The sequence below is a fragment of the Corvus brachyrhynchos genome, unplaced genomic scaffold, assembly GCF_000691975.1.
Source record: "Corvus brachyrhynchos isolate BGI_N302 unplaced genomic scaffold, ASM69197v1 scaffold200, whole genome shotgun sequence".
NCBI classification, from domain to species: Eukaryota; Metazoa; Chordata; class Aves; order Passeriformes; family Corvidae; genus Corvus; species Corvus brachyrhynchos.
Window position 1 is genome coordinate 1,469,290 of NW_008236184.1, and position 22,043 is coordinate 1,491,332.

The 22,043-nt window shown below is 41.3% G+C and overlaps 1 long non-coding RNA gene across 1 annotated transcript in view; it reads left to right on the forward strand.

Annotated features, from left to right (window-relative positions):
- Window positions 1-102: 102 nt before the first annotated feature.
- Window positions 103-22,043, forward strand: part of LOC108447456 — a 96,885-nt gene continuing 74,944 nt past the window's right edge. Inside the window, exon 1 of the long non-coding RNA XR_001863024.1 lies at window positions 103-165. This is a non-coding gene — a long non-coding RNA (uncharacterized LOC108447456). The remainder of the gene's footprint in view (window positions 166-22,043) is intronic.

Sequence of the window (22,043 nt, forward strand, 5' to 3'; positions counted from 1 at the left end):
CCCCCTCCCACCTTGGGGCGGTCTTTGCCGCGCGGAGCCAGCCAGCCGCGCTCATTAGAATCAATTACACAGCGGAGATTGATTAGCGCGTGCCAGGGCGCAGTGGCCCCGCCGAGACCAGCCGGGAGCCGGGAGCTGCCGAAGCCGGGAGCCGCCCAGAGCAAGGTATGGACCGGGATTCGCTCTCCCTGCACTGACCGCTACGTTCAGTGGAGCCTCCTGCCCTCCCTTGCGCCCCTGAGTCTTTTATTCTGGGAAGAAAACTCAGTTCTATGGCGAAAAGGCGCAGGGTTGAGGTATTTCCGGTGAAGTTAGTCAGGTTTTCCTGTTACTTTGCTACAGTGGGATCAAGTTTCAAGTAATATTAACAATTTCAGATAGCCAGAGCCATGGCACGCAGCTTTGGTGCCTCAGAAGTGTGAGGGGATGTTCTGCATAGATGATCTCTGGGGACTCCTCACCTGTTAGTGAGGCTACCTGACAAGATTCCTTCCCCTCAGAAGAAAAGGAGCATCCAGTTTGTACCTCGTTGTACCCAAAAAGGTGCCAGACTCTCTGCATTTACTTTGTAGTTTTCCTTTTAAGCACGAGGGAGGCTGTGTTAAAATGCAGGAAGGATTTTTACCTAATGGGAATAATTATATCTCACAAGGTTAAAATGGTAAAATTCAAAGCAGTACAGAAGCCCCAGAGATCAAAAAAAGCCCAGGTCATGTAGCAGGTAGTGGAAAGATTATCACCCTGAAAGTATTTGGGGAGGCACCAGTAAGTGGTCTCCATTTACACTGGGATTTGCCGAACACCACAAAATAAACAAGTCCTACTTTGCAGCTTTTGGCAAGGTGACTGGTGAAGCTGGAACTGGACCTGCCCCAGCAGAACAGGAGGCCCATGGCAGGCACTAAGCAGGCTGCAGGGAAGGCTGGCTTCTGCCTTTGTGAGGAAACATGGGGGCTCCTGTTTCTTCTGTGAGTCTGCCTTACTAATATAAACAAAATTCCCCCGCTGTAAATGAATATTCCATAGGAATAGACCACTGTCTGGTTGCATCAGTGACAATACAGCCTGACTGTTGATGGGCTAGAAAACAGATGAAACCCTGCCACACGTCTATCTTTTTATTGAGACAAAATGTTCATTTTGATGTAGCAGTTTTGTGCTGCTGCCAGATGCTGAAGGTACTTGAGGGAGATGTTGACAAGTGGATAATTGTCAACAGAACTAAAACAGACACTTTGTTTACAGTTGAGCATGATTAATTGAGAGTAAATAAAACAACATCTCTGTTCATAAAGTCTCTCAGCATCTGAAGTTCAAAAGCAGGCAGTACACTCCAGAAAGGAAGGCACTGAACCTGCTTGAACATGGGGATCAGTAACCGAGCTCGATGAGAACAGCCTGTGCAGCGTGGGGCATCACCCTCTAGGTTTCAAGCCAAGTAGTTTCCTGCTTACTTTTTCTCTCTGTTGGTTTCTTTCCTTTTTTTTTTTTTTTTTTTCTTCTCCTTTAATTTTGGCTTACATGGCTGGATCCACAAAGGGTTATGGATCACACACTAATTCAAAAGGAAGAGTTGTGCATCTGAATGCTGGATATAGTTGACTTAGGTAAAATGATAGGACAAAGGTGGTCTAGAATACTTCATCAACAGTAAAATAGGAAGTGATGCAGCAGTCTTTCTTCTCACATTGTAACTTAAAGGTTTTTATAGAATATTTCATGCTTTAAAACAGTAGTGAGAGGCAAAATTTAGTGGTGATGGTCAGTAAAATCCAGGAGTACTCTGAGTTTTTGTGGGGTTTTTTTTTGTTTGGGTTTGGTTGTTTTTTTGGGTTTTTTTTAAATTAAGATATGTTTATATTTGTATCTCATGTAGCAGAGTATATTTACCCAGAGCTGTACAGAAGGTGGCATAGTTAGTATCTAAGTGGTATTTATGCTGCTCAGACTAGACAGATGCTGCAGCTCAATTGAAGGGTGGAGGGGAAATAGAGTTTACCAATCCACAGTTGCCCAAATGTGGTTTTTGTGGATATCTTTTCCAAAATTATAATTTTCTCTCTCCTTTGTGCTTTGATCCACTCTGAAGCCACTTCCTGTGAATTATTCTTTCTTTAACGGATGTGAGCCCTACTAAGAGGCTGTTGCAGCAGCTGGTTTAGCCTCTCCCATGTGTAGCACACTTATAAGTAAAGTTAATCTATATTCAAACTTCCTGCCTTGGTCCTGTCCAGTTACTGGTGGTTTGAGAACAGCCTGTGTGTGTCTGTACCTGTTGTCAGTGGGCATTCAGACAGCTGGAAGTGGGCTGCAGCTGCTCACAGCCTGTGAATGAGACATGCTTGCTCCATTAGTGCTGAAGGAGGGGCAAGCTCTCTTACTGATGACTATTGTGTGTTTCTTCTCGAGTCAGTTTACTGCAGCTTGCAGGTCTGGGGTTTTTTTGTCTTTTGTACTAACTCTGTCCTACTGTCATTGACTTCAGCAGTGCCAGCTTCCAAGGCATGTCCACATGAGAATACCCCTCAGTCTCATGCCCACGGTTCAAAGATGCGATTCCGGGTCGTTGTGTTCCAAACAGTCCTTGAGCAGTGGTTGGGTGCTACTCATCTATTACAGCTGTATCTGCTTAGAGGGAGGGGAAGACCGTCAGGAATTGATAAGAGTTTGCATAGTAATACACATGTATCTGTCTTTTCAACATACAAATAACGTTAGGTTATTGCTTTGCACTCTGAAGGCTAGTCCTGCCACCAGCCTCCTTTGCAGAGGTATCATTAGCCCTGAGGGTACTGCCAGTACAGTATGTGTTGTGATGTGGCTCCATCACCCTTGCTCAATGGATGGGATGTTTCTGCATTGTACTGGCTGCTAGTTGGCTGCTGGGCTCCTGTCCATGTGGGACCCTGTGTCTTGGAGCCATGCCTAAGGGTGTTTATTCTGATTGTCAGTAGCTTGCCAGTTGGATTATTAATTAGTTTATACTTAGTGTAAACTATCACAGACAAGATGATTGCACTTTTTTTGCTTTGAAGCCTCCTGTATCCTTAGTATTTCTCCAGTTCCTTCAAAAGCCTTTCTCCTTTACTTTAGCTGTGATCAAAACTTTGCTCATCCCTCATCTAGAATGTGCCTCTTCCTCTGGAGCATATGCTTGTCCAAGCTGCAGCAGTTGTTGCTTGCCTGTGCAGCTCAGAAGCGCCCCAGGATGCTCCCTAAAGGCTGCTGCACTTCAAAGGAGAAGCTGCAGCCTCAGAGCAGCCAGCAACCAGGCACTTGCAGGGCTCAAAGCCCCAAAGGTGGCTGTTGGCATGGATGTAAGAGGAAAAGCTCCTTTCAAGGAGCAGCTTTGGAGTTTCCTTCTGTAGGGGAGCACTGGGTACTTCAGGGACAAGGCAGCAAGCCAGGATCCTCTATGCAGATTGTGAAGATCTTCCCAGAAGCTTGAGCAGCTGTGTGGGGAACTCCTGTGTGAGTCAAAGCACCGAGGGGGAGTGTGGCAGGGAGGAGAATTGTTTCCCTGGTGGAGAGGTGAGAGCATGGTCTGTTCAGCTGCTGGCAAGCTCTCAGTCCCCAGGCTAGCGCTGTCTTGTACCAATCTTAAGTCCACTTGTTTGGATGGTGGTAGGCGTCAGCTCTCTAAAACAGGAGACCCTACTTATTTGCAAGATGAAGGGGAAAAAATGGTTTCCATACTTACATCAACTTTGTGTTTTCATTGGAATGACTGTCACATGGTAAAGACATCTGAGATAACATCCTTTTGAGCCTAACTTACCTAGCACCTTTAAAGGACAAGTTTTCCGATGGAGTTATATCACTTTAAAAATAGGCCCAAAGACAGGAGGTTCTGCTTCATTTGACATCAGTGGAATTGGTGTATTTAACAAATGGTAATGATCACGTGAATTGTATGTAACTTCTGAATGAGGAGATGTTCAGTTTCTTTATGATCCAGACACAAGAGCTATGATGCATGGACCTATAGGAACGTCTGTCAGAATCACCACAAATATCATTGACTTTGTAGTCAAGAGCAAATCCTGAGAATGCTTCTCTCTAACTGGCCCAGGAAGATGTGCCTGGATTTCTTGCTGCCCTGTCAATACAATGCCCTGGGGCATTAAGGGCATAGGCTGCAGATGGATGTAGGATATACTTTTCTCATGGTCAGAAGTTACTAGTGGATCCTGAAGGAAGTTCTGCTCTGGGCACAAACCTCGAGGCAGCCAATCACTTGCTGCTTCATTATCTTGAAAGACCTTGAGTTGGAGTCAAAATTGAAATAATGAGCCAGATTTATGAAGGTGAATGTGTTTGCAGCTGACATGAGCGGACACATGCTGGTAACCATCTGCTGGGAACCTTTGTAGATAGCTGTGGAAGTGCACTTTGATGTTTAGGCTGTGGATGCCATGCGTGTGATCTACTTTTTGTGTGTATGCTGTCCAACTAAATAATTGCATGGGTATTAAAGTCCATTTAAAGTGATTTTGTCTTATTATGTACTCTTTGGGAAGAGAATGTCTGATTATCCATTAGATATTTTCTTATGAAAAAAAGAATACCTCTTTTAGTGGGCGCTTGTACATGAAAATCCTGAGATGCAGCAGTTCTCCTTCTGTACTCTCTGTATGTAAAGTTTGTATGCATTTGCAAAGTAGGACTTTGTTTAACTTATTTGACATTAATGGTCAGAGATGCCATGGCACTGGTACTTCGTAAGTCAATTAAACATAAAACATTGTAACAGGATTATTAAAAAGTACTGAATGCTGGAGAATAGATGTGATACAGGAAGGGGCACAGAATTGCTGTGTACTTAGCGTGTATAATGCAGCTTGCTCAATTTGTTCCTGGCTATTCATAGGAGAGTACATTTTCTCTTTTTAATTGCACAGGATGACAAGACCTTTTAATTAAGGTGGCATCTATAGTATTCATATACTGCAAAACCCACAAATGACTAAAACTTAATAGCATCATAAAAACTATGGTTAAAGCTTTTACCAACACTGCCATCACAGCAAAGGGTCTTAAATCAACTATGTCAGCAGTGAACTTATGCCTACACTGAGCCTACTGACTCAGACAGCAGGAACTCATTTCTTTTTGTGCAGAAACAGTGTCTTTGTGGTGTTTTTATGGCTCTAGTAAACTGGTAAATGGCTCTTTTGTCTCTTCATGTGTTCTTGCCCTCCCATGTCTAATTTCTGCAACCTCTGAAATATTCTGTGTCCAGTTAGAAGATTCTTTTGGGGAAAGAAGATAAAACTTCTCTTCTTCACTCAGAAGGTTCCTGCAGGCTTCAGTGGAACAGAAGGGTAGGGAATGAGAATATTGCATGTGGAGGATGTGGGGAAGCAGGCAGACAGTGCTGGATGCCACAGGAACAGAAGCCTTGGTGCTGCTCAGCTTTGATATTGACTCGAGGTCTCACTGGGAGAGAACCACATCCTTCAGCACAGGGATCACAGGGTTGCAGCAGGATCCCTGCTGCAACATGGGATGTTAATCATTTACAAGCAAAGTCCTGGCAAGGATTTATGCACAGGCAGATTATTTTCTGTCTTCCCTTTTTCCTTATAACGATGGTCTTACATTTGTTGGGCTGGTGTTTGTGAGGGGGATGGTCCTTCACCATCACAGGATGCTATCCTGTGGCATCCCAGGAATGTCTAGAGGTGCATCCCACTGCAGAGGTGAGTGAGGTACATGGCAGCTAACAGTGGCAGTTTTTGCCTTGGTAATGCTGGTAAAAATGGGTATGGTTCTTGGTCCCTTTTGTAAGGTGTTAGGCTTTTTTCTGTTTCTTTCTGCAGAATGTAAAAGAATATTATGCATATGCTTAAGGTACAGTCTTATTTCTGGCAAGAGCTTTCTGCGTTTCTCATCACCTTTGTGTGTGTGTAACAGTTACCGCAGGGGGCTTTTGCAGGCATTTCTTTTTTCACAGAATTAGAAATTTAACAGTTTGGTTTTAATCATAATGTCCTGATGCTCAGAGTTCCTTGAGCACACCTTCTATCGACTATGAAATAAACCAGTTTGTATAATCCAACATTTCCCTTGGGATTAGTTCAGAAAGCAACATGATTTTTACTTTATTGCTAAAAATACTGTGTTGTTTACCAGATGAGTATTTAAATAATTTAAGGATGCTATTCTAAAGAGAGACCTTGTTAGAGTGAAAAGTGCTTTATCACAAGAACCTCTAGCAAAAGAGAGGAGGACAGAGTAAACAGGCAAAGAAGAAGGGCCTTGGGATATATTAACATTTAGCAACACTAAAATTAATTGTCTTAATTTTGTCTGGCCTGATATTAGGGAATTATGTTAATCAAGTGTATTTTCTCTATGGTCAGGTTTAGAGTGAGGACTATTAATTTGTGGGTGTGGAATCAGTAATTTGGGGATTGTTCCCCACAAAGCTTTGTGACCACTGGGGTTGTTCAGTGGCCAGGATCCTTGATTCTTCAATCCTCTCTGTATCCCGAGTTCAATCCCAAGGACCTGAACAGCAGAAGTCAATCAGCTGAGAAGGCTGAAGAGTCTGCAGTCTTTCCAGTGCCATTTTCTACAGTGGCTTGTTTGGTGTGGATTTCATGGCACAGGTAAAGCTGTGTATCCTTCTCTTCCAGCCCTTCACCCCAGCCATCCACCTTCCATTCTGCTTCCTGTTGCCTGGGAAGCTGTGAGGCCTTTCTTCAGCACGTGGCTGGTTCATCCAGCAAAGGGGCTGGAGCTGGGACCACCATCATATTCTGACAGAAGTTAATGTAGCTCTAAAAAGTCAAGGGATCAAAAGTAATGTAAAGTTGCTAAAGCCTATCTTACTTGAGTCCCAAGTTACTAAAGGAACTTGATTTGGGCTTATCCGGTTCATCTGTTCAATGACGGGCAAACACATGCTTAAATTTAATCCTAGAGATGAAAACATTTGGTAAATACTGTCCTAAATGGAGTTAAGTTTTTAAATGTCCTTTGTGCATTTTCACATTGCTTAGGAGTTTCCTTTTTTCTGCAGTAAGAGAAAAAAAATGAAAATACAGTCTGAAACAGAAGTTTGGCTGTAACTCTGCAGATCTGAGAACTGTGCTAGGTCAAGATTTGTAGGTGGGGGTTGTAACTTAATTGGACTCTGTGGTACGAGTGGAAAATGTAGCTAAGCCTTTAGTCCCATAATAATTCCCATGTAAATGATGTGTTCTTTTTATATTTCTGTACTCAGCACATTATTGTGCCAACACTTGGAAAATAACATTGCTCACATTATAGGAGCTTTGGAAAGTTGTCATGGTGAGGAAGAGTCAGTTCCTCTAAACCAGTCCAGTGCCAAGTCGTCCAGGGAGTGTGAAAATATGAGAAAAGTGATATTGTTTTCTAATTCAAGCTGATCCTGTGTGCTTTAGGCAATGAAACTTCTCACCCTAGTGCTGCTTTTAGGCCCATCAATATCTGTGGGTGTAGTCAGACTTGGTGTATGTCTGGTCCCGTTCAGGATCCAGCGACGCTCCCTGCGTGATGTGTACCTGGCTTTGTGGCTGGGTATGTACTGAGGTTTTGCACTGGTAGAAGGGTTTGGTTTTGGGTGCTCAATGCTCCCAAACACTGTGGTAGCAGAGAGCTCTGCTGACTGTCACCCCTTTACTGAAAGGAGGCTGGGGACAAGGCTATTGCACTGAGGAAAAAGATGCTTGGCTCTGGGATTAATTCCCTGACTATTTGTCTCATGGAGCTTGGAGTTCAACTTCAGGGCACATTTCAAGGGGACGTTTGTGCTCAGGGCCAGGTCTGCCAGCAATGCTACGTGCAGCACTCTCAACTTCAGTGAGAGCTCCTTGCACAAAGCGAGCCTCAAATGGCCTGGAAGTTTGTGGCACAGAGTGTGGCTTGAGGACATGAGTGCATGTTTTGTGCTCTGGGTGTGTTTCAATGAATGTGCTGCCGATCTAGACCCTGATCCTGCTGTGCAGATTCCATTGGAACACACATGCTCTTGAATACAGCACACTGAACATTAATTTATGGGAATTTTGTAAGAAAACTATGTATGTAGCAGTTGCAATAAGCACGCTTTACAAAAAAAGGAGAAAGCATATTTAGAGGTTTGTTGATTTGTTTTGGGCTTTTTTTTAAAATGATTACTGCAGATGCTACTGTTTCGAGACATTTGCTTAATAGAAAGAGAAGAAAGAATGAAATAGGAGTGTTCAGTAAAGTCATCACCCTCTGAAGCTGAAAGCATTAGCAGTACACAAGTCCTTAAATGTCAACACTGTTTAAAGGAGGGAAAAAAAAGTTAAATTTGTGTAGTTCCCCTTCCCAAAGAGCAGATATGGATCCAAATAGAAAAATAATTTTCAGATATTTCCTGTGGAGTTCTAATGAAGCAAAGAATGAGATCAAAGGAAAACTGAAAATATAGGCTACTTCTGATGCTCAGTCCATATCTCTAAATTCAGATGATTGGACAGAACCTGTCAAAGATTCAATTTTAATTATCTGCTTCTGATCATGGGCTGTGGAAACAAGGAACTGAAAGTGATGTGTAGTGTGACCCTGTACATTGGTGTTCATGTTCTTACCTTTGTGACCATGGATATTTCTCTTTTCTGTCCTGAAGTCTGCTGCTCTGTCCCTCTCACTGCCTGTTAGAGGCACCATTAGGGACATCAGATCAGGAGCAGAGTGAACAATCAGCTCTGCACATGGCACAGGGAGTGAGCCAGGGTATAGGGAAAATACCCAAAGGAAATCTGATCTCAAGGTGGGACCTTGAGGTATCTGTGATATCCAAGAGCAAGTGAAGTTGGGCTGTGTTCAGCACTGGAGGAAGAGCTCAAAAGGTCCAGAGAGGCTGCTCTGCTCAGCCTGAAAACCAGAGTCGTGTCACAGGTGGGCTTCTTTGAGCTGCTTTGTGGAGGAGGAAACTTTTTGCATTCCAGGACACAGGATCACCTCCCACCTGTGCCAGAATCCTGATGATGATGAAACTGGCAGCACTGAAAAAAAATCTCTTATGTAACTTCTATGCAGCTACTTTGTTACATTTTTTAAAAATTGTTATTATTTTTTATTTTAAAGAAAGGGTCACCTTAAACTTGGCAAACTTTCACAGCCTGAACAAGCAGGGGGACCATGTGGAGAGCAATGTCTCTGGGGATGTACTTTTCAGTGAGTAAGTTCACTTGAGGCATGAATCTTGGGTAGATTTGATTGCATTTACTAATACAAAATCTGTCAACAGTAAAGACACCTTCACTGTTTAATCTTCCACTAGAGGGGAAAAAAAAGAAAATCAAAATACTTTTTCCTTTCCCAGAATAGCTGTCTGGCAGAAAACTTGAAAAATGTGAATCCCCTTTCTTGATACCAAGTCACTTTGTTGATGAACAGTGCTCCCAGCAAAAACTGGGAATGATACCAGACAAAGGATGCCCAGCATCATTATCTGCATTATATATCAATAGTTGTGCTTCCTTGCTTATGAAGTGTATAACCTTGTGTGTCCTTAAAGTGTAAAAACAAAACACGCACCACCCTAAGGACACCTGGGACTGCACTTCTAAGGACCCAAGAGAAAGAAAAAGATTTTATTAAAATATTATGAATTATTGTTAACATATATTTACATAATTTAATTCATCACAGGAAACATCTAAAAGAATGAAATTTTCTATACATATGGTCATGAAGCCATCCTTTAATGTCACCATTTTACTCTTCAACCCATCAGTACACTAGATCCATATTTGAGGGGATTTGCTTATTTTATCTAGTAACAAGGCCATTTATGGGGCTGTTATCCCTTAGATGGGATACCTGTCTGGCTCTCTTAGCCTAATCCTAAACTGGAAAGACAATGTCTCCCAAAGATCCTCTTTCTTTGAGTGAACAGTTTAAAATGCTACAGCCTGTGGGCTAAGCAAACTGGGTCAATGGTGTTACTCAAAAATTATTGCTGTTAATAACTGACATTTAAGGCTTTGGTATTTCTGTTACAAGATTTTCTTCTATTCTTGGGAGTGCTTAACTTGTAATTAATTTTGTTTGGTTGAATGTCATTAAGGAAAGAAAATTGAAGGATCTTTAGGCTTCTTGTATATAGAAGCAATTTCTGTTAAAGGCCTTGTCTTTCAAATCTGTTCCTTTTTTGTTTTGAGAAAGTTTTGTAGTATTTTTGCAACTAACAGTTATCAATTCAATAAGGACTTCTGATATTCTTGGTCAATTTTTTGCACAATCACTATTTAAATAGAAAACTGCTAAGAATCTGATTATACTGATAGAAGTGAAGAGAAAATAAGGCTGAGGAAAGCAATGTGGTGTTAACAGTGTCTTTTAGAAAAACTAATTTATTGCAGGACCCATTATTAGAAGTAAAATCTTAGTGAATGCTGGGGTAAATCAGAAGGCAGAGAGAACTCGAGCCTTGTGTGTGCTGTGTACGAGTGATGAGGCTTTTGGTATAATGTGACATTTAATCACAGAATAATCTTACTTGCAAAACCATGTGTATAAACAAAATCTTCTGTTTCAGAGCAAAAACAGGGCTAATTGTGTAGCTGCTGAACAAATCTGCTTGACAGCATGTCCATTAAAAGGACATTATGCTGGTGAGGAAATGCACTGAGGGATCCTGGAAATTGTTTATCAGAAAGCTGAGCACTATTGGGGTGACCAGATGCCTGTGAACCACAGGTGCATTGTTTCCACTTCTTGTGGTTTTAATCTCTGAATTTTGAAATCCAGGAACACCTGCATTTCCCGACCATATCTGCTGCTTTGCCATTTCTATTTCCCTCTCTGTCAGCAGTTGGCTACCAGACAAGCTTTAGATGAATAGCATTCACCTTACTTCAGAGTTGTTTTATGATGCTGGTTAGATGAAATAGTTCCAGCAGATACTCTCAATAAGCAAAGGCCTGTACTCTCTGCAGTTCATTGAACCCATATGGATGAGAACAGCTGCAAAGATGGGTTTGCTACCTGAGGCCAATGTTTGTGTTGCCAACCGCGACTTCAGCTTGCTGACCCTTGTATAATTCATTGCAGTTGAGGAAATGTTGCTCACACTATTCCATTTTGTGATGAATGGCATTACTTAAAACTGATAGTCTTGTAAAGCAGTGGTGACTTCCCATGTCTGACAGATGCGAACAAAGAATACAGTCAATAAATATTGCCATGTTCTAAAGGAAGATTCACTGCTTACAGTTGAGGGGGAGGAATTTCAGTGCAAAGAGAAAACAGGTGGAAAAGAGGCTAGTATAAAATTACAATTTAGAGGTTGTGCTTAAGGATGGATCTTTGTGGGGATTAATGCATTGCAGGTCTCTGAATCACCCAGGTGTGGTGTTGCAGGCACATATTTCAATCTAGCATTGTGGAACAGTTACTGCTTCACTGACCCTCTTACAGGAGCCAGGCAAATAATTTCAGTGACCTTGATGAGCTTAGACTTCCATGGAATTTGCCCAGAAAGAGAAGGATGCCTCAGGAAGGCCATATCTGGATAATAACATTTTCTGCTTAGTACTATTGCTTTTGGGAATGTTCTTCATCCAGACGTTTCCTGGTACATTTTTATCAATATATTTTTTTCAAAACTGAGGTTGAGCGCATTCTTGTTTGTGTGAAAGGGCATCTGACCTCCTAACCAGTGTCTCTGAACTCTGTGAGAAGTCCTCGTAGGCTTTGCTGTTGCCCTCTGCAGGCAGCAGCCCCAGGTTCTGATGAGACAGAGGTTAGAGCCAGCTGATTGCATCGATTGGTAAGAACAACAAAAAGGCAGATTCTTTGAAAGGTCAGGAATATCCATGAGTAGCCATTAAGAAAAGAGAAAGAGGAACTGAGAAGAGAGACGTACAAGTGTTTTAGCAGGTTTCTGTGAGAGACCCGGGCAGAAGTTGTTATGGTCTGAGAGATGAGGATGGTGCCTGGGTAGGTGGAGTTAAGCACATCTCTGAGTGGTTTGGAGGTACTAAAAAGGGAGCAGGTGATGGGTTTCAATGAGGAACAAATTGAGGTGAATGGTGGAAACTGTGAGAAGGGAGCAGATTCCTCTTTAGTGTGAACCTTTCTTTCACAGAGCTGGTATCCCTATGCTTTTATGGTATATGAGCAAAAATGACATCACTGGCCATATTTATATAAGAATATACAGGGCACAAAATCACCTGGTATTCGTCCACCTTCACTCTGTGATAGGTGTGCAATTGTTTCATAGTCTTCTGCTTAATTTCTTGCCACTTTGTGGAGTATGAAGATAAATGAGGTAGTGTTTCTATAGAATGTTAGGGACAACTGCCCAATTCAAAGTTGTTTTGAAGTTAAGGTATGGATTAATATGTTTCCTATTCTTTTGTGGTGTTAACAGTGCACAGCTGCAATACTGTGGATATTTCCCTAGAAATGTTTCATATCATTAAACTGCAAATTTTATTCATGAGGGAAAAGGATTTTTCTCTAAGGCCCCCATTCAAAAACCACAAAAATCTTTGCTAAAAGGCTGTTAAGTCCATGGAGTTAAATAAGAAGAGAAGTTTAAGTATCTCTATAGGCAGTGGCTGAAATAAGATGAAAACCAGTTAATCCACAGTTTTTCATCCTGGGTAGCTAAAGCTTGCTACAGTGCAGAAATCAGGCCATAAAGGTGTGTGCAATTACCTTATAAATGAGTGATGCTCATTTTGCTTGTGATAGAAGTAAAGGCTAAGGCCTCTCACCTACAGGCTGAGTACCAGAGCAGTGTGACCCTCTGCACCCAGTTCTGAGGATGTGCTGTTCCTCAGCCCTGACTCGGCCCCGGGTAGGCCAGCAGGGATGCTCCTGAAGATGCAGGTCTAATTGAAGCAGCTCTGAAAAAGTAGAACAGATGTTTGTGGGCACAGAAGTTGTGTTTGCAGTTAGGTTGAGAAAAGGCTTTTTGCTTTACTTTGTTGTCACTAATGTTACATCTACTGAAATCAAAGCTTCAGCACTGAAATGCAGTTGTAGTGATTTCTGCAGTTGTCTCTTGTTTCTTTACACCGTGGTGTATAGCCACAAGGGGCCGAATTAGAGATGTCGAGGCAGTTTTTCTGCACTTAACTTCGCAATTAAGTTGTTTTAAAAGATTTCCCAATTAAAATGCAAATAAATAAGCCACAATTAAAAGTAAAATGATGTGAAACTAAATCGATATTAATTTGGACAGTAGCAATTCTTTTAAATTTATTGTATAGATCTGCACACCTTGAGTTTTCAGACTAGCAAAACAATCATTGTCTTTTATATTCTGTGTGAACCGGACAGCACAATAGAAGGAGAAACTTTATTGTTATTACTGTCTTGGAGTTTCACAGTGGTTTGTGGCAAAGGAACACGGAACCGAGGACTCCTGACCTGACCTGCAGGTGCTGTGCAGAGGTGTTCTCCAAGGATGCCCAGCTAGCAGTGGTGTGCCTCTGGATTTTCTTACCTATGTCATTGCTTTCTGTTTGACTTCCCCAAGGTGGCCTTTTCATTTTTCTTTGCTTTCTGGAACTGGCAGCCTAGCTGGAAATGCCTGCACAATAAATCTGGAAGCAATCTGGAAATCTTGGTCATTTTCCAGAGTGCAAGGGGCATGGGGCTGAACAGAAATTCACCTGCCTTTGGTGCCCTCACTATGAGACTGTAGCTGAGACACAGAAAACCTTTCCTCCTGTGGGTAGCTGAGCCCAGAGAAGGCAGAAAAGAGAATGCAGAGATGGCAAAGAGGAGTGAGCCAAAGTGGAAGAGTGAGGATGCCTGGGGAGGTGAATTGGTGGGACCAGGAGTTTCTCTGCTTATCTTCCTCTCTCTCCCAAAACAAGCTGAGGATCCTGCTGCCCTTATCTGCTGCCTCAAGTAAGGGAGTGGTGTTTTCCAGAAGTCTGATGCCAGAAGTCCCTGTGTTGAGTAAGGAGTGTTGTTTTCTACCTGCCTTGTGGGTCAGGGGTACATTCAGTTGCAGGATCAGCTGCTGCAGCTCCTTTGGTGGTGAAAGAAAGCCCCTGTAAGGAGCTTCAGGAGTTTGGGCAAGCTGCCAAACTGTCTTTGGAGAGGCATTGAGAAAGGGGAAACCGTGATGCTCCACTTTATCTCTCTGCCAAAGCTGAATGGGATTTCATGAGACAAAGAAAGGGCACTTCACCACCTGCAGGGCTGCTTATCAAAGGCCTTCTACACACAGTGGAGGTGTGAGAACTTTTCAAAAGTGAGGACACAAATGTCCTCTAAAATTGAAAGTACTGGGCAATCTAGATAGAAAAGTCATTTACCAGATTCTCTGGTAATATCATATGCATTAGTGTGTATATAAATGTGTATATAGGTGTGTACAAGTATCTATGTACTTAAATATAATGTCCACAGATCGACTGATGTCACAGCTTCTCACCATGCTTATCTAGTCAGAAGCAACAGCAGAAATTGATGTGAAAACCAGACCAATTTAATGCCTTTAAGACAACTCAAAATCTTGTATTTATACCTTGCATTTTGCACTTCACTTCTTCCTCTGTCTGTTTTGTCTTTTGTCATTTTGTCATGTCTCTATTCAGATGCCAAAGTCCTTAGGGAAGGCTGCATTTTCTTGGCAGTGTCACACAGTGCACTTTTGAAAGTTAATGACTACTATGAGAAATAAATATTCAGTGAAATGGCATTTTCATGATTGAAGCTTCTGTTACCAGTGATACCTATTATCAAACAGAGGGAAGTCTTAGGATTCTGGAGGTGCTCTCATAAGCCTTAGAAATGCACCCACAGAACCTGTGGGGAGGCACTTCTCTGCAGGGTAATCAGTCCCTTAGAAAATAAAAAAGAGGGGACTCTTCAGGGACAAACCTCTGTTGTTTGTGTGTTTACAGACCTGACACCTCAACTGAGTCTTTGGCCCTCACCAATATTTTACAAATGTCTCTGTATTTGACTTGTTTCATGTATTTAAGTGCATTTAAAGTGTAATATTCGTAATTTGAGAATTGTATTCAGTAACATGTCTCCAGTGGTTACTCCTGGTATCTGATACTGAAATATAGGAGATCAAGTACAGACACTGATTTTAGTACGTAATAACAGATATAGACTAATTGATTTATTTGTGGCAAAGCAATTGCACAGTTCTGTGGAACAAAACATGACCTGGGACAGTGTAACTGGTAGCACTGTATCTAACACCAAGTAAATGCAGGAATCTGTCAGTAGCCATAAGAAACTATTTTCATTTGGAAATACAAAATTACACCTGACACCTACCAGAGGTTCACTGCAGCTGAGCAAAGGAATACCTCTAATATAAAATAATAAACTTTTAATTCATTTAAGAGCAATCTTTTTGAATAGACCTATAAAATGACTTATCATCTTGCTGTCAATGCTGATAGAATATCTGTGTAAATGGCCATGGATCACTGAGTGTCATTTATAACCATTCTTAGACCACTATCTGGTGGCTTTTAGGGTTTATTTTCTGTTGAATCTTAAAAACAGCAGGAAGAGAAACAGTCCCTACAAACAATTGCTAAATCTTGTGGTATTCCTTTGATGGAAACAACTTCCAATGTTATGCACTGATAGGTTCTGGCCTTGTTGATTATTTGTTGAATTGGTTGAAAAGGCAACTTTTGTCATAACCTTTCTAATATTTTGTCATTTTCCATGGACAGGGGAAAAATATTTTCATTTTTTCCAGCAGTGGGGTTTTAGATCTAATCTGTAAGTGGGTAGGGTAATAAATACTGACTTTGTGTGACAATGGTGCTGTGACTGTGACACCAACACTTGCAGTGCTCCGTTGGATGTGACTTTCTCCCACAATGTGTAGCAGAGTCTCTGTTTTGTTTGGCTCATAACAGAGCTCTGAGAAATTGGGACCCCCAGTTAGTGGGGAGTGACTGATACCAGACCATATGCTCAGAAAGCAGCATGTGGTTGGACCAGGAGATGGCTGAACTGCAACTCCCATGAAATTCCAAGATGCTGTTTGGTGTCAGGTGGGAGAAAGGTCGAGAAAAGGACTGCAAAAGGGAATTTGGAATACAAAACGAACAAAGGAAAAAACCCCTGACTTGTGTGAGAAGAAAAGAAAGAATGTAGAAATAAGTATTTTGATGTGAAGGGTGAAAAAGTGGATAAGCAGTGTAAGTGAATTTCCAAAGCATATTAATAAGGACGACCAAGAAAATGAAAAGGAATCAATACAGTACATAGAAGTTAAAAAAGAAAATGAGGAGGGAGTGAATAGAAGGACAAAACTAAAAAGTGGAAATACACAACATGCAGGAGGGTTACAAAGAAGAAAGGATACATTCTGCTTGTGGATTAGAGGATTTGTGGTTAGAGTTGTTGGTATTTTTCTACTGAAGCTTTTTCATAAATTTATGAAAAATTGATGGTGCACTAAAGGTGATGGACTGTCATGGATTGGCACAAAAGTTGCTTTGACACACAGACTCCTTAAGAGGCCTCAGATATACAGTCTGTAGACAAACAAACTGTTCCTTAGTGTTTTTCCCAAGTGTTACAACAAAAACCTCACTCCAGCTCAAACTTGGGTTACTGGAACTCAAGGATACTCTAAAGCTCAAGTTTATTAAACATCTTGATCCTGCCTCAAGATGTAGGACATGGTCTGTACTTCGGAATCTATTCATATGTTTAATACTTTCACTGTTTGAGATCTGCCTACTGTGCACAGAAGAACACCTACAAACAAATGAGAGTCGACAATGACAACAGAAATCAGGACTAAAAGTGTGACACAACTTTCAGAGGTATTCAGTGAAATCATTAAGTAAATAATAACTTTTCAGGGGAGGAGTGGAACTGGTAAAAAATGATTCACAGTGCAGACGTTTTCAAGAGTCGGACATGTGGGTGTATCTCCCACATGTTGAATAGTGTTCAGGTTTGCTTTTCTTCCCATTCCCCTCTGCCCTGTCTTCACCAGGAGATGAAGTGCAGTTTTCCAAGAGCAGCAGTGTATATATCTGAAAGTATGAATTTGGGTAATTCTATTCATACCAGAGTTGCAAGGGGAGCTTTTGATTTCACATGTTAATCTTGAGAGCCAGGTGCTGACTCAAGATTGTTTCAGTGCTAATCTCAATGTCTTCTGTTTTTTGACATCAAATCAGTGTTGTCAAGTTTCTGTATGATAGAAACTGAAGGGATTTGAGAAATAAGTAATTTCAACTTATTTTTAAAATATCAGTGAAAATCTCCCTGAGTATTTAGAGCCTCTGAAGACATCAAAATGACACATCTCAAGGAAAGTACAGTTAATCCCACAAGAACAGAACTAGATTTGAAATACCCTACATTTGGTTGTTGGACATTTAAATGCAGTAATTTGATGAGCCTGTGTTAAGCTTACTTGGACATCCTTATTCTTTCCAGGCCATTGGTTAGTCAACAGCACGATGTAATGAACTACTTACTAAAGCCAGTGCTGCCATTTCCCCCTGCCTTGGTTGTCTGGGCTTGTCCTAGAAATGTGCAGCCATAATTCTGTGTTCAGTTACTGTTTCCCATGGTATAAATGGTGACTATACAGCGAATAATCACTGGATTAGACATGGTGCCTGCGTTTTTCTTATTTCAGTAGGAAGTCCAAGCCTTTCAGCACATGCATCTTGTAGTATTTGGGAAAAACAACAGTAGGTGAGTATCCCAAGGGTGTGCCCCAGTCCATGGTGCTCTGGGTTCCCACTTGGCAGCTGTCAATCACTACTTGTGTTTCTGTGAGGTTGGCAGTTGAGATGGCCTGTTCCCTTCTGGAATAGGAGAGCTGTGGTCCCAAAGAGCCGTAGGAAACAGTTCCAGGAAACAGACAACTGGGACAGATGACAGCAACAGAGGGGCTCAGAAATAAATGGTAAAATGAAGTGAGAACTGCCCTCTCCTTCAGCAGTCCTTAACCTGGAGCTCAGTGTGTACCACTGTATAAATCGTAGTCTAGGGTTACAGCTGAGATTGGGGTCAGGCTTTCTAGAAGGAGTAAACTGAGAAATGGGTAAGAATGACACAGAGAGGAGCTGCTAAAGTAGCCTGAGAACAGCTGGTGGGATGTTGTCCTTGGCATTAGGTAATCCAGTCATGTGGACGCCTTCCTGATGTAGTCTTCAGTCAAGAGTTAAAGACAGGATTAAGGTGGAAGCTCTAAGAATGAAATGTCCTAATCATTAAGTAATGCTCAGAAGGAGCTCCCAAAGAAACCTGAGAGCTGCTATCAGTGTTTTGCCCCTATGCACTCCTTAGCCTGGATGCCAGGAGCACCCTATGGCATAAGTCTCAGCTTGAATTTAGAATTCCAGGAGAGAGAGTGGAGTGCAGTAAGCAGGGACAGGCACCTGTTGGGAGGTGTGCAGCACTGGCATGGTCCTCTGGGAGTGGGATCCCCACCACCTAAAAAGTAAAGTTGCCTCTGCAAAACAATAAACAAAAAAGTGTCTTGTTCTGACCTGTGTTCTGTTCTGTGTGTTGAGAAGGCTGTACCTGATGCAGGAAAGGGGAGTTCCCAATCTGTGTCTATTTGTCATTAAAATGTAGGAATGGCCACACACACAGGAATCATTGTGGTTTAAACAGCAGCTACTAGCTGAGAATAATCTAAGCAAGTGAGGTTAGGGGAAAGGTATTGATTTTGTGTCACACAAATGTAGGTAGAACATCTAATCATTAAATAATGTTCCCAGGGCACTTCTCAGTGTGACTGGCTGAAAGAGGAGACCGCAACATATTTAATGATCTGTAGAACACAGCGTCCTTGAGGTCAATAATGTGTACTTAACCTTTAGGTTTTCCATGTTGTCTGCTTGTCCAGTTGGTTTATGAAGTGTATGCTAACATGATTGGGGATTTAAGGCAGTGATAACTTGATCTCTCAAATGTTCACTGCTGTTGCACGTGGATGTTGGACAAATCCATTGTGAATTCCACTTTCCCTGGCACTGCCTGCAGCGACTGCTGTTACTCAGTCACAGCCTTGCGCTCTGAATGCAAGTTAATAGTGTTTAAATTGTGAACACCAGCATTGCTATCTTAATCCAGTTTTACTTTGCCTCCAAAATTTAAACTGAAAAGAACCTCTTCTAGCCTTCAGCTTTTATCAAAGGACCTGAGCTTATTTGGTGGCACAAATGATGATTAATTTATTTTTAAAAAGAAATCAAATAAGAAATAAAGGCAGAATTTCAGTTAGCAGCAAGCACACCTCAGTTAAGAGGAGATTAAAGATTTTTACAAAGTGATTTAGACACTGAAGTCTAATGCCACAATGAGAGTAAATGCCATAATTCTGTAGAGTTTTACTTCTCTGGGAAAGCTTTAGATCATTTTTACAGGAGAGCCACAGTTAAAATATCAATCTGGCAGTCAATAGACTGTGAGTTCTGTTTCCAGCTCTGCAAGAAGGTTCTGTGTGTGCGGCAAAAACTCAGTCTGTGATTCAACAAGAGCACTGAAGGATGTGCCTCCACTTAAGCAGCTGACAGTCACCTCCATTTGCATAGAATTACTGTATTGTTTGGGAAATGCCAGAGTTCTTGGCTGGCTAAGGGCTCATCAGTGGCATGGAACCGCAAATTTCACATGTGCATTTGCTTCTGAAGTAAACTATTCCAGCAAAAAATGTCTTATTTTCCCAGCTCCAAGTGGTGGGGCAGAACAGGAAGTAATGACAATGTTATCGAAATTTGTCCTGTTATCTAAAATATTCTATACAAGCATTATGCTCTCCCTCATTTCTTAATTGGAGCATTGTCTCCCTGGATTGCTTTCTGAAAGGTTTGCATCAAAGTAATTAAAATTTTAAGGATATTTCAGAACACAGATCAAATTAGTATGATCTTGTTTTTCTATTTATTTCCTTTTTATTTTCTTTATATTTGTGAGTCATTTATTACTTATGTTTATTAGTAACTATTAGATTTTTTTCCAAACAAAATCTGCAGTGTAATTTGAGTGCTTGATAACTTGCTGGAAATGAGGTTATGCTCCTATGAAAACTTTTGCTTGAAGCAATGACTGTTTCCATATGAGTAGTTCTATCAATTTATTCTTGTATACCAACATTTGAAGGATAGATCTGCAATGTTATCTTGTATGTACATGATACTGAGTCTTTCAGAGGAATTTCTCTCACAGGAAGACAATACTTTCCCTCAGTGACCTTTCCCCCTACAAGTAATCTGTCACTGTATAATTAAATGGGAAAGTAAATAATGTTATTATTTCTGAGCATGGACACAGTGCACACAGTAACAAATCGGATTCAAAGAATAGCTGATGAGGGGATTTGTGGAGATCCTTGATGCAAAGTTTTAAGTGCAGTACAAGCAGATACCTACTCTAAATTGGCTGCCACTGTAATTAAAAGTATAAATGTTTCAAGCTGAACACATTCTATTAGTCAGATTTTAGGAAACAAAAATTTAATTTATTCACATTCGATATGGTCTGTAAATGCCACCATTATATGCTTTCCTCTGGCCTTTGATTAGCTATGGATTAATAAAACTTTTATACCTTCTTTGTCAGCCTCATTTTGAACTCTGTTTTTGCATACTGTTACTATTAAATAAATGAATTAGTGTCCAGAAATGTGTCATGCATATTACCTAGCAGCAGGAAGCATAATACAGTGGTCAGCTCCCCAGGAGCATTATAAATCCTAACACGCTCGGTAACCTGCTCATGTGGACCTATTAAAAGCTTGATGATTTAGTGAAGCAGTATTTGTGCTTAACAATGGAATTTTAGTTAATTCAAAACAAAGTAAATCATTTCCAATTACGGTATTTGAATATTCACAGTAGCTACACAAGGATGTGCAATGCTGCCATGAAAAAAAAAGAAAAGGCATTATAAAGGTTGACTGGAGTTTAGTGTTTCGAGTGGCTGTGGTACCTCAGCCTCAAATGAACACCACTGTTTGTAAAACATATTTATTTGACATGGCTGCTTCATGGGAGAGATTAAGAAGCTATAGCTTAGAATGGGCAAAAGTCTTTCCAGAGACTGTGAAGACTTCATTGAGCAGAAAGGCTCCTGAGGGTGAGGCACAGGCAGGAACAGGAGAGCCACCCAGCCAAAGGAATATTCAAGTGAGATTTGGGATCAATTCAATGGCACTTTTTGTACCTGTGCCTACACACACCTCAGCAGGGTTTGCAGGAATATAAAGCTGCAGGTCTTGGAGAAAGTGAGTGAGAGCATCTGCCAAATTAGCCTGGGACTCTGTTGCAGGAAGATGAGGGATTGATGGGGAGGGTCAAGTTTCATGAAATGTCTTAGCAGCTTCTGTCATGTAGCCAGTGGGCTATGTGTGTATACACCGAGACGCACACAGTGTTATTTACAGTGTGTGGAAGATCAGACTGTTCCTTCTGAAAACGGGTCAGTGTTTTCCAAATCCGTGTTTTCAACCCAGACTTAGAGGTGTGGCTATGCCTTAAAATGCTGATATGCTTCAAGAAAGGCACTGGGTTCCTAAGTCCACTAAAACTCCTTCGATTTCAGTAGGAATTAGGGTCTCAATTGCTTTCCTCAAATCTCACTTTGGCTTTTATTTACAATCATGAACTATTCTGTCTGCATATCCATCAGATTGGCAACTGCAGCCTCATTCAGAGTCATGCAGTCTAGGCTTTGAGGTACTTTCTAAAACAAGACTTCTAAGTTCTGTAGAGCAGTTTAAACCAAGTGTGACAATCAGGCTGTTGTGAAGCTCTGAAACCCAAAGCATGTGCCACTGTTGTGCGCTGAAAATAGAGTGAGGCTGACAACTCTCCAAGTATGACAATTGCTTCATATCTGTGGCATTGTTTTAAAAATGCTACAGAGTCCCACTGTATAGACTGTAATGGAGTTTGTTACAGTTTTTCGTGTAGATTAACCCCTTAATTCTGGTTACAGCTTTTGAGTAATGCTGCATGCATTTTAGCTCCCTTGTGATCAATTGGTTACATTAAGTGGTTAGAGTTTAGTATTCTTATGAGGAGAATAAGAAAACTTGGGGGGGGGGGGGGGGG